At 31.6% G+C, this 12,044-nt stretch overlaps 1 long non-coding RNA gene across 1 annotated transcript in view; it reads right to left on the reverse strand.

Moving 5' to 3' along the window:
* The window catches only part of LOC102473733 (uncharacterized), a 27,268-nt gene that overhangs the window by 14,653 nt on the left and 571 nt on the right, over positions 1-12,044 (reverse strand). The window contains exons 2-3 of the long non-coding RNA XR_333277.3: positions 11,321-11,464; positions 6,446-6,540 (exon numbers count right to left, since the gene is read on the reverse strand). This is a non-coding gene — a long non-coding RNA (uncharacterized LOC102473733). The remainder of the gene's footprint in view (positions 1-6,445; positions 6,541-11,320; positions 11,465-12,044) is intronic.

Below are 12,044 nucleotides of genomic sequence, written 5' to 3' on the forward strand. Positions count from 1 at the left end.
AGGAATGGGCTTGTTACATTGTCGGGCACCAGAAAGACAGAGACAAAGACAGGAAGCAATCACCCCCTCACTCCTCCCCATCCTCTGGAGGATGGCCATGCTGCAAACCCTTCTCTATTCTCCTCCTGGGTTTCTGGGCACACACGTACACACCTCCAGCCTGAGTTTCAGGTTCAGGCCTTGAACCATGGTCTGCCATACGGGAGTGCTGGGCCTTAACCCCAGTGCCTTAGCCACTACGCCACCTGCTGGCCCCTGTACTGTCTGTCTTGTAAATGTTTAACTATTAGTTGGTATAAGAAACATAACTTTCACAGTGCACAAAAATAAAACATTTCGACCAATTCAAGTTATTAGGAAATCTTTAAATTTTTTTTATTTTTAAAGGTGAGTTGTAATATATTTTCTGGGTTTCTGTACTGCTTCTGTGATCAGAAAACAATGACTGGTGCCTCAGATGAAAATGTTCTAACTTATTACAATGTGATTAAAATGTAGAAGTCTTCGTTCTTACCTTTTCCCTAGATTTAATAATGATAAAACAAAGATGGTAATAAAACCTATTAGCCCAACAGGTTTACCTTCTAAGTACTGAATCTCAGACCACCCCTCCCCCCCCACACACACACACTTTCATAAAAAGTTACTGTTATGTTTCGGTTTACTTTGAATTTTTTCTATCCTACAATGGTACCTTTTTAGTACTACTACCTCTTAGCTCCCTATATGTTGAGGTCTGCTGTTAATTTTACCCAATTTAGAGCAAGAATAGTGCCGTTGCCCTGTATAAAGTTTTATTTCAGAAATAAACACAAAAATAAAGCTCTGATAACATAGATATTTTTCTATATGATTATTGGTATGAACAACATTCTCCCTTTCATCATGGATAGTGCTTCTCATATGTGATAGTCCTGAAAAAAGATCAGAGCTTGTAAAAAATCACAAATTCTAGAGCTTTAGGTCCAGAGATTCTGCTCTACCAAGTCCGGAAAAATGCTTTTATTCTATGTTATTCTGGTAGAGGTGGTTCAAAGACACTGAGCAGTAATTAATGGTAAAGGTGTTTTCAAAAGAAATTATCATATAACTCATTTTTTGATGAAGAGGTGGTAACAGTAACTAATAATGTTTCTGTTAAATTAAATCCAAATAGCAAAAACAAACACTGAAGCATAAACCCCCAGCATCACCCTCCTCTTTACTTCACAATGCCAAACAGGTTGTGGGCTCATTTTTTCAAATAACTAAGTACTATGACAAAGCTTTATTTATTTATTTTAGTTTACTATAATACACATGCACTTGTGAGAGAAAGGGAAAGGGAGATATCACCCCAGTGGGGCAGAAGATGGCCACGCGGTAATCCTTTCTCCATTCTCCTCTTATGATTATGGACACGTGTGCACATACAACACCTGGCGTGTTTTCCAAGCCTCCCAGTCTGGGACTCAAATAGTACAGCCAGCCATATAGCATCCAGCTGCCTTAATTACCTCCCTATGCCCTGGCCCTGACATAGCTTTTATTTTACATTACTGGGAATAAATATTCTGTGGTTACTATAATTGGTGAAGGTAAACATTTTGAGTGGTGGTGATCATGAGCTTTAACAAAGATGACTAAGGATGAACTATGATTACCTTTTTAAAAAGATGTTACTGCAAAGGTCAGACTTTAAATTGAGATATTAGGCTTATATACTAAAAGAAAATGTCATTTGTAGTTTCACATCATGATTTCTACAAATGAAATCAGAACCCTAACAGAAATCTAATGTTTGGTTTCCTGCAACTGTAACCTATTGGACTTATTTAGATGCAAAAGAGTAGAAACATGCATTAACATTAAGGCTATACAAATTTATGTAAATTCAAGTTGTTTAAAAAAAGACTATTCTACTCTATTACTGACATTAAAAGGTCCTGTGTAAAGATTTAGAATAACCTGGGCTTTCTGGACAAAAAGTTCAGATATAGGACATATTTTAATAATGATTAACAATGTATCACAGAAATGTTACTTAATAATTTAATAGTGAGGAAAAAGTAGAAGTAGAATTTTCACCTGTGGCCTGCTTTGTTATACTACCTACCTAACTTGTATTCTCAGTTACTAATTATTAATCATTTTGTTTCCAGTCTACCAGCTTAAAAGTGAAATACATGAAGCATACCAACATCCTTCTAGAAGCAAGAGCATTTTCCACTCTAACAAGTGAAATTAACTGAATAAAATTAAAAGCACAAAGTAAATAGTTAAAAAAAAGTCTAAGAACTATAAGGATATACTGTTCTTTTTATGCTACACTGAGAAAAAAATGCCTTTCTGTTAAAAAATGTATTTTTCTTAGTGTATATTTGGTGTAGAACAGTAGGGTCTTTTCTGCCTAGTCTGCAAAAACTGATGGGTGCAGGGTCCTTTGGCCACCATTATTTCCTTATTGCTGCAACTCTGCACAACAGCTGGCAAACAGCAGCTATCTCCCAGCCCCTGTTCTCAGTATGGGACAAGAACAAGGGTTGTGGTAATACTTGTTTATTCATTGATGTTGCTGCTGGTGCTGATGCTTTTTCTTAAACAGCAAGCTGAGAAAAGCATATTCAATTTGCACACAGGAAAAATGGTTCAAACCAACCTACCTACCAGATCTGCTTATATCACCATATGATAAACTATTAATATTTAAGAAATAATTTTTTCTTTAAAAACTGGGGTGGTGAGAGAAGACAAAATTAGTTTTGATTAGAAAAAAGAATCTATAAAGCATCTAAGGAGAAAAAAATGGCATGTAATAATCTTCAGTTCATTTTAGTTTCGACTACTCAATTATCAAAACTGTCCAGAGTTTTAACCAGTATCAGGTTGAGTTCATAAAGAGAGTATCGTTCCTTAGTTATTCTTCTGGAAAATATAAAAGTGTTCAAAGTCTAATCAAGAAATAAAATTATAGTTTGCTTACAGAAAGTCCCTGGCTCCCAGGTACCAAATATCTAATTACTACCATATGTTTGACTTCAGACACTATTAGCAAAGAAGTAAGATTATAACTCAGAAAGTTCTCACAAAAATCCCAACTATTAAAAAAAAACTTCCACATGCAATTTATCTCTTTAAATGTGCAATACAAATCTAAAAACTTAGTAATTATATATCAACTGATAATAAAAATATTTATTGTTAAATTATCTTCAAATATGATATGATATTCCTTAGATTTACAACTTTAAATTTAAATATAACTCATCTTTGAGTGCCTTAAAGCAATTTTTGATTCCAAAAAACTTTTGAATAGCTTTACTATAGAAAACAACAACAAAAAACCCCACACTGGCCAGAACTGGCTAGTGAGTTTAAATAATACCTAATCAGCAAAGGTAGGTTTGATATTTTTTAAAATAAAAGTATATAAATGGTAACAATATTTTAAATTCAGATCATATTCTAGGATATATATATATATAAACTTTTATATTCACCAAAATTTAAAAAGTAATTCTTCTGCTTAGCAGCCCAGAGAGAAACAAATAATGATAAAAATAATTCTGAGCTGAAAAGATAACTTTGAATATAGTATGAGAGCTATATAATAAAAAAGATTAACAGCAAATACTAAAGGATTTCTCATAAATAAGATACTAAAAAAGTAATGAATTATTAACTAATAATTCGTGGATTATTCAGCTCACCAACCATATTTGAATTAGGCCAAATGTTTCTCATGTAAATGATTATAACCATGAAAATAAGAAAGTAAAACTAAACCCAATAACATGTTAATGTAATGTCAAAGATGTGGTTTGTAGTGTTGAGAACAGAAATTTCACTTGCAATTGCTATTTAATAAAAATTTAAAACCCTCACATTAATAAAATATTGACTTCTAAAAAATGCTTATCAGAAAATATAATTTAAATCCATTTTGTCTTTAAGAAAAACAATGAAAGAGGTTATTTGGTAGGTCAAGAAAAAATACACATATAATAGTGTAGAAAAGAGCTTAAAATAAATTCTTAAAAATTTTAATAAAAAAGTGAATTATATCTGTTATATAACTATATATAATTACATAAGTAACAGCAACACTATAAAGCCTTAAACACTAAAAAACAATTTGTTAAGTCTCAGTAACATTATAAAACCTCTATTACAGAAAACTGTGTAGCTGACAAACTAAAGATTTAAACTGTCCTTATAAACTAGCAGTATATATCACTGACATAACGAATAATTTAAAATTCCTTATAAAACTATGTTAAATTACCTCCACTTTAGTTTAGTCAAATATTCTTTTTATCATAAGGACAACTATTTCAGTAAGACAGAAACAATGCAAGTATAACTATATTTTAGGGACAATTCAGAATTTCTCCTGACAGTGTTACTTCACCCTGATAATAATGCATTTAACAAAAATATAAACATTATTTAATGAGATACCAATCTATCATGGGGAAAAAGATAAAAAACATTAACACAATAAATGTCTTTCCCCAAATTCTGACATAATGAACTATTATATATATCAAGAGCTAGTTAGATAAAATCAGGTTTGCAAATTTAAAACAGCCCAATTCTCTATAAAATGCCTCTTCGGGGTAATTAAAAGGGAGCCAATCATATACAGAAGTAGAGACTTTTAATTAACCTGTCTCCTAAAATATCACTAAAATACTAATTAGGTCAAAGGTTCTCACTTTCTAAAAATTTATTAAATACAAGAAAATTGTTCTATTGGTGTTATTTTTTATATTAAATTATTATAAATTAAATATTAAGTTACAAATTAAATGTTGTAAGTTTATAAGGCAGTACTTAACTACAGAGATTATATGTGTTCAAACAATAAATTGATATCTTCAAAGATAATAAATTCATAAACTCTAATTATGAACAACTCTGTGGGTTTATATCTACATTACACACTCAAACACTGTTTTTCTTTCCCCATTTATCTCATTAAGGCTGTGTCTAAAAATATCTGGATTGAAAGTGCTAAAATGAACCTGTATTTTTTTTTTTCCAGACATGCAGGTAACTGTATTTTTCACTTTTCATCTTAATGTTCTCTAACTTAGAATGCACTGGTTATGTCACAGAAAGAAAAGCTAATTTCTATATTATTCAAACTAAGCTGCTTTTTTATAACATTCTCAAATAGAAGTTGTCAAGACGTTCTAACTGCCTCCTTGTAAGATGATGTCCATATAAAAATACCCAAAGAACTGCGCTTTTATGTTAAACTGATTTCTATTACATTTTAATGTTTTATGTAACCTAGACTCCTAATAAATTTAAACGCCTGAATTTATCTAATATCTAATAATATAGACAGTAAATTCCAGTTTTAAGTATTTTGGTATTTTGACATTCTTAACACATCTCAACATTCTTAAACACATCTGAGAATTTGTTTTAAAATATTTTACACTGTTTAAAGTTAAAAGCAGGTCTATGATCATAATTACACTTCACTTTAAAAATTAAGTTACACCTTTTTCATAAAAGGAAACCCTTAGGGTTTCTATATATTAAGGTGAAAAAAATTTAAAGAATAAGTTATACTGTTATAGTTTAGTAAATCTCACGTTATTTAGCAAGTAACTTAAAAAATTCATGATTAGTACTTTACCGTGAATTAACCAAGTAATACTTGGTAATGCTATTTAATAAGATCACTTTCACTATCCTAGATTACCATTTAGAAAATAAAAATTGCATAAATTTTATCTGAAAATTTCAACTACGACTACAAAAAAAAAAAAAAATCAAAGAAAAAATATGCCAGAAAAGTGGTTCTACAATAAAGTATTTTAAAGGTTAAGATGATAAAAGTCACTAGATGCTCACATTCTACAATTTTATACTTAGAGTTTGCTACTTAGGATATTAACAACTTAAAATATTTTACTGAGTACTTATGAGTCAAATACTAAATTTCTGCTTAAGAAAGTGAATTTTTCAGTTTCAACCAAATTGTCACTTTTGGTTAGGATAGTACTTGGAATACTTTAAGTGCTCTTAAAATATTCTTTTTATCTAACTTTTTAACCTAACTTTTCAGGCTTTACTCACTACTCCATCTGTCAAACAGCCAGCCAAGCACCAAATTCCACTTGATTTAAGATGAAAACTCCACTATCTAATTATTTTACATAGTTCATTATAATTACCTCTAGGAAAAAAGTCAACTTGTACTTACTTTTGGAATAAATAAATTCAGTTGGAATTGGTCCTAACATAAGATAGAATACCAAATGTATTAAAAAATCTGGGGTTTACATTTAATAAACAGGACAATTCTGTCTTGGTCACTTTGCAGAATTATTTCTATTAATAATTATTTATTGATTTAGTTCACTTAAAAGTTTCAGCTTCATCAATCACCAGTCTAATTATATTGCAAAGACATAAAATTATAAGACTTTAAAATTCATTAGTTTACCTTAATCTCTTATCATGTTCCAGCACATTATGTGAGTATTGAATCAAAGAAGTTAGGTTGTTCTCCGGGACTAGCTCTCTCCTAAAGGTCAAAACCTGAAATAAAAATGTCATGTGTTATAGCATGAAGACATTCAACAGATTTCCATCTCCTGCAGTTCCACAGTTGATCCCTGAACACAGAGGGTCTTCAAAATGAACTCATTCTTGACAATATTCAAAGAAGCTCTAACTTGAAAATAATGTTTTTAAGAAAGAAATAACTTGATTAGAGACTCCTGTGATGTGCTTTATCATCCAAAGCCTCTTTAAACAAATCTGATTAATATGTTTTTTTCATTTTTCTTTAGGGCATTCATTTTCTAAGCAGTGTGAATGAGAGAGCGGGAAAGGGAGAGTGTGAGAGATAAAAGAGTGTGTGTGTGTAGGTAGCTGTTAGAGGCTACGTAGAAGAGAAAGAACTTCATTAGAAAAAACAAAAACATCAGAAATACAGTTGCCTGTGCTAAAACTCATAACATCCACATAGTTTAAAAAATTTTTTCAAGCAATAAGAACAAAATTTAATCACCTTTCTTGCCAAGTTATCAAACATTTTAATGACAGGAATAACCATTATTTTCAATTTTAGTCTTTTGTGACGCCTGTGTGAATAATATCAACATTTCAAAATATTTTTATACACTATAGTTGGATCAACTTTAGAACTTATTTTTTAAGCAAATTAAAATATTTATATGTAATAAATGAACCACTACTGGACCAGATGTTTTTTTCAGGTCTCCCACTAGATGTGAGATGTAACTAAATGTATGTTAAGTGATTTTTCCATTTGTTTCTCCTTTTTGAATTTTAATGACTTAGAAGCAATCAACTATTAAAAAAATTAAATTACTCAAGTTTTATAATTTACTACATGTGAACCATAATGTTCTGAAGTAGCTTTCCATTTTAAGAATGGCTTAATAAATAATAAAAAAATGAAAACCAAAAAATCTTTATTTCTTTGCCTCCAAATATATGATTAATGACAAAAACCACATAATCATATAAAACTCATAAACATCAAATACGTCTTAAAAATTAAGCCATATAATCATATATAACTCATAAACATCAAATAGATGATAAAAAATTATATCTACATAATCTTCCTCAAAAAATAATGAGTTTTCTGTATTTGAGCACTAAAGACAAAGGTGTCATAAGTTAAAAATATCATAGAAGGAAAATAAAACAAAACATACTATATGTCAAATGTTGAGATTTTAGAAAACAAGGAAACAGAAAATACCAGTTAATAAGGTGGATATGAAGAAGACAAATATAAAATCAGAATGTATGATAAAAAGATGACATTTTAAAAATCTTCAAATAGTAAAATCCAAAATATCAAATCTATTAAAAAACATAGCTTATTATTTACACTTAGAAACCACTACAAATCTTTGCAGAACAAATGTTCTTCAGTGAAATAACACAGGATTAAACAAAGTTCTATTAAATTTTTCATGATTTCGCAATACTAAAAATAGAATTCAAATATATACACTTTTTATATCAATTCCAGTATTTGAAACTTGTCTTTCTAAAAAACAGATACTTTAAAGCATTTCTAATACAGGCAAGGCAAAATACAAGGCCCCCCCAATCATTTTTCAATCAATAAACAATCAGTATTTATGTGAAAGATCTGTAAAGTTATGTACATGTAAATAAATACATTAATAAAGTAATATTCTAAAATTGATGCTGCTATTCTTAAAAGAATCATGACTTTAAAGTTCTAATAGTGTCATTTCTAAAAATTAAATGCTTACTCTCTCATTTTTATTGCTTATTTAAAAGAAAGTGTTATAATCTGTTTTTTTCTAAAAAGGGGTTAAAAAGAATTCAATGTGGGGATTAGGCGTCATTAAACAAAGAAAAAAAAAGATAAAAGACATTTTAGTCCAGTAATATTTTAAAATAAGGGATATATTTTTATAGAATAGTTTTCAAAACATTGTCTAAATTTATAATTTTATTATCTTTTAATTGGAGAAAGCTTATGTGTCATGTAGAAAAAATATCTAACAATATCTAGGAATCCCTATTTTTGTAAACTAAATCAACTAACCAATATTTCTAGATTTAAATGTTTTGTGATGTTTTGAATATTTACTACATATACATAAACATAATTTAAAAAATACATATGCCACCACAAAACAAAAACCAAAAAAGTAGTTTAGAAAACATGATTAAGCAAGAGATCCAAAAAAAATAAAGGTACTTTGAAATTTTCATCCTTAGCTTTTATTCTTAATAAATACTAAAACTGATATCAATCTAATTAGATCAAAATGCAGTATTCAAACACCTGAAGCTACATTTGTAAAAGTACAACAAAGACAAGAGCATTAAGAAATAGTCTTAAACTGTATTTTTATTTGGATTTTCAAAAACAGTCTGAAAGGCAAACAAATAAAAATCAGTGCTTCCAGGAAGGCAGATACCTTACCTTCTCTTGTTTCCTTTCCCCCACAATATGTAAATATAGCTTTAAAAAAAAAAAGAGCTATAGTAACATCACCATTACCCACCATTGTTTCCCTGTAGTAATAAGAGACTTTTGTCATCCTTACAGTAAAACTGAAAATAAATCAAACTATCGATTTCTACAGAGAAATATGATTAATAAGTATATAAACATTTAAAAATATACATATATTGGAACTTATACAAACATGTTCACAAATCTAAAACCAAAATCTTTCTCTTAGGTAGTATGGCATAAAAGGGAAAATATTATGAATGCTGTGGATTTTATTTAGGTGCTACTGTATTCTCAAGTTTAAATTATTTTAAATAAATGAGTACTTCACCTCTTTAAAACTGGCTTATTAAATAAAACAATACTTCACCTATCACCCCAAAAGCAAACAAAAAATCCCATAAACCAAAGTGCTAAAATGGTACGGTTAAACTTAACCAGCCTAGGAATTTAAAGCCCCCAACCCCACGGTCACATAATTTAAACAAAAATTAAAATATAAAAACAAAACCAAAAGCCAGCACTAAAAAGCAAAAGCCATTGGTTCTGGTACTTTAGGTATAATTATATTTGAAACAGAAATGAAATCTACAATTTCATTAAATCAAATTTTATAGAGAGGATAATTAGCACCTTTTATGAAATTTTCATGAGATGACCCAAAATAAACAGCTTTGAAAAAAGGTAATGAACATGAGTTCTGTAATCACAATTCCTGTTATGAGTGCAATATAAACCAGTATTATTTACAAGCTTAGCTATTTCACTTATTAATATGTTACATTTATAGCCCTCCAGAGATTTGTAAGTCCTAAGATTTTTTTCATTGAATATTTCCTAACAATGAATATTTAACTTATTGTGAAAAAACAAATTATAAGCTTCAAAATCTCAACTACTATTCATAAATGTTTTTATTAAATTTAAGAAATTATTCTTTAAAGCATGTACAGCCATCTGTTTATCAGTGAGTTTACCACTTTTCTTTGAAAACCACACCCGCCTTTTATCAAGATGCAATTAAATGGAATGACAAGCTTGGTAATAAATAGAAATATATTGACGGCTGTCTCAAGCAACACTAAACAAAAATCAACTGAAAACCAACCAAATAAAACACAACACACCCACACTATTTTACACAATATATTTCCTTATAATGCATTTATCAAAGGAATGAAATCATATATACGCACCTGTACATACTTACCTGTTGTACTGTCTAAATTAAGAAACATAAATGTTTTGTAAATTAAAGTTTTAAGGCCAATGCAATGGCTGAGAAAAATCTATATATTTTAAATTAGACGTGAAAAGTTTAAAAAATATATCCATTTTTTCGGAAAATGTCCAACAGATTATTCGTTAGCATAAAGAAAATAAAAGTTTCTTTTCGTCAAAATAAAAGTTACAATTCTCCGGTAATCTTCATCCAACAAATATATGTAGTTTAAGAGGAAAAATTTCGACCAAAGGGGGGAAAAATCCCTAAATCTTTTACTCAGTTTTTAACTAATAAGAAACATCAAATATATAAAAGTCTTGTAATTTCAGACAGCAGTAATATTTTGCGAAAATAGGCTCATCAGTTTTACTTTTAATATATATTTCAGAACACCCTTAAGTCTTTTTATAGAAGGAAAAAAAACCCCTACCACACATCTACTTTATTTTTTCTAACTTCCCATCTTAAATGTTTCATAACTATTTCCGTGGTTCTCTCACTAAAAGTATACTTTTTCAGAAAGTCGAAAATTATAATCTAGCGTTCAATATTCAAACCCCCCAGGTCCCGCTCCCTTCCAGCCAATCAGGGGTAACAAGTCCGCTGTTTGCGGAGCTCCGTTAGACACAAATTTGAAAAACATCATATTGCGCTCTCCTATTCTCCCAGGAAAGATTCTAAGTGTGGGCTGGTCCTCAGTCTTCACAAAACTATAACAAATCAATCAATCGTTTTATCAATCCCGGAAGGGGGTGTGGATCTATATCCAGACAGTCCTAAAGAGTGGGTCACTGTGGTTTCCAGGAAGCGTTATTTCTCTTTCCGAACAATTGAATAGCTGCTGCTACAAGTATCTCCAGAACATTTATATTGCAGTCCGGAGCTGCGCGCCCCACACGCATCAAAATCACACCAGCAAAGAGTTAATCTAGTGATGCCTTCAGTGCGGAAAAGGACTCAAGAGCTAATGTATCTTTAACGCGCAATTTTTACAAAAGCCATTATCTGTAAAAGTTATGTTCGTGACTGGCTCAAATCATTCAAGAGTTGTCGAGTACGAATTGATACCACTGGCTTAAGAAAAAAAATCACTAAAGGGAAAGACGAATACACACCTCTTCCCTCCGCCTCAGCGTCAAGAGTTCCCAAGAAAAGGTGGAGATTGCAAAATTACCGTTAAGTTGTCCGGCAAAAGAGTTTTCGGGAGGAAAACATCAATACATTTCAGGTTTTTCCCCATTTGCGGCAAGTTTCAAAGACTGGAGAAGGAGAAAAAAAGAAAGAAAAAGTATTCTAAGAAAAGTGCGACTCGAAGGTAATAGCCAGGAGAAAAAATCGCTAGCTCGAAGCCCCATCTTTCATCTCACCCATGAACACCCCTCCCCCTCGAGAAAGGACAGCGCTGTGAGCGCAAGTGACAAAAATCCCGAGCGAGAAGCGAAAAGTCCAGCATCTTTCCGAAGAGCCCGCTATCACCTCGAGAGCCTGCCCCCGCCCCATCTCCCCAGCCTGCAAGTCCAGACGCGGTCAGGACTACGCGCGGGGACCTAAAAAAAGACTCCACGGGGAACCGGGCGCGCCGGGGGAGGGCGCGAGGGCTGGCGACTCTCACTCTTAGGGCACCTCAGGATCGGGCGTCAAAAGACAAGATAGGTGGCCGGGTGCTGGGCGAGGGCCAGGGTGCTGTCGGCCACGACCGACCCGAGGCACCCGTTACTCCGGGTCCTGAATTTTCCGTCGACCTGAAGTTTCTTGTCAGAAGACGGCCATCGGCGGGTGAGCAAATTCGAGAGAGAAGGCGGCTGGGATGGGAGGCGGGGGGAGGGGCGCGCGTCCCCG

This window comes from Tupaia chinensis, unplaced genomic scaffold, assembly GCF_000334495.1.
Source record: "Tupaia chinensis unplaced genomic scaffold, TupChi_1.0 Scaffold000037_20, whole genome shotgun sequence".
Lineage (NCBI taxonomy): Eukaryota > Metazoa > Chordata > Mammalia > Scandentia > Tupaiidae > Tupaia > Tupaia belangeri.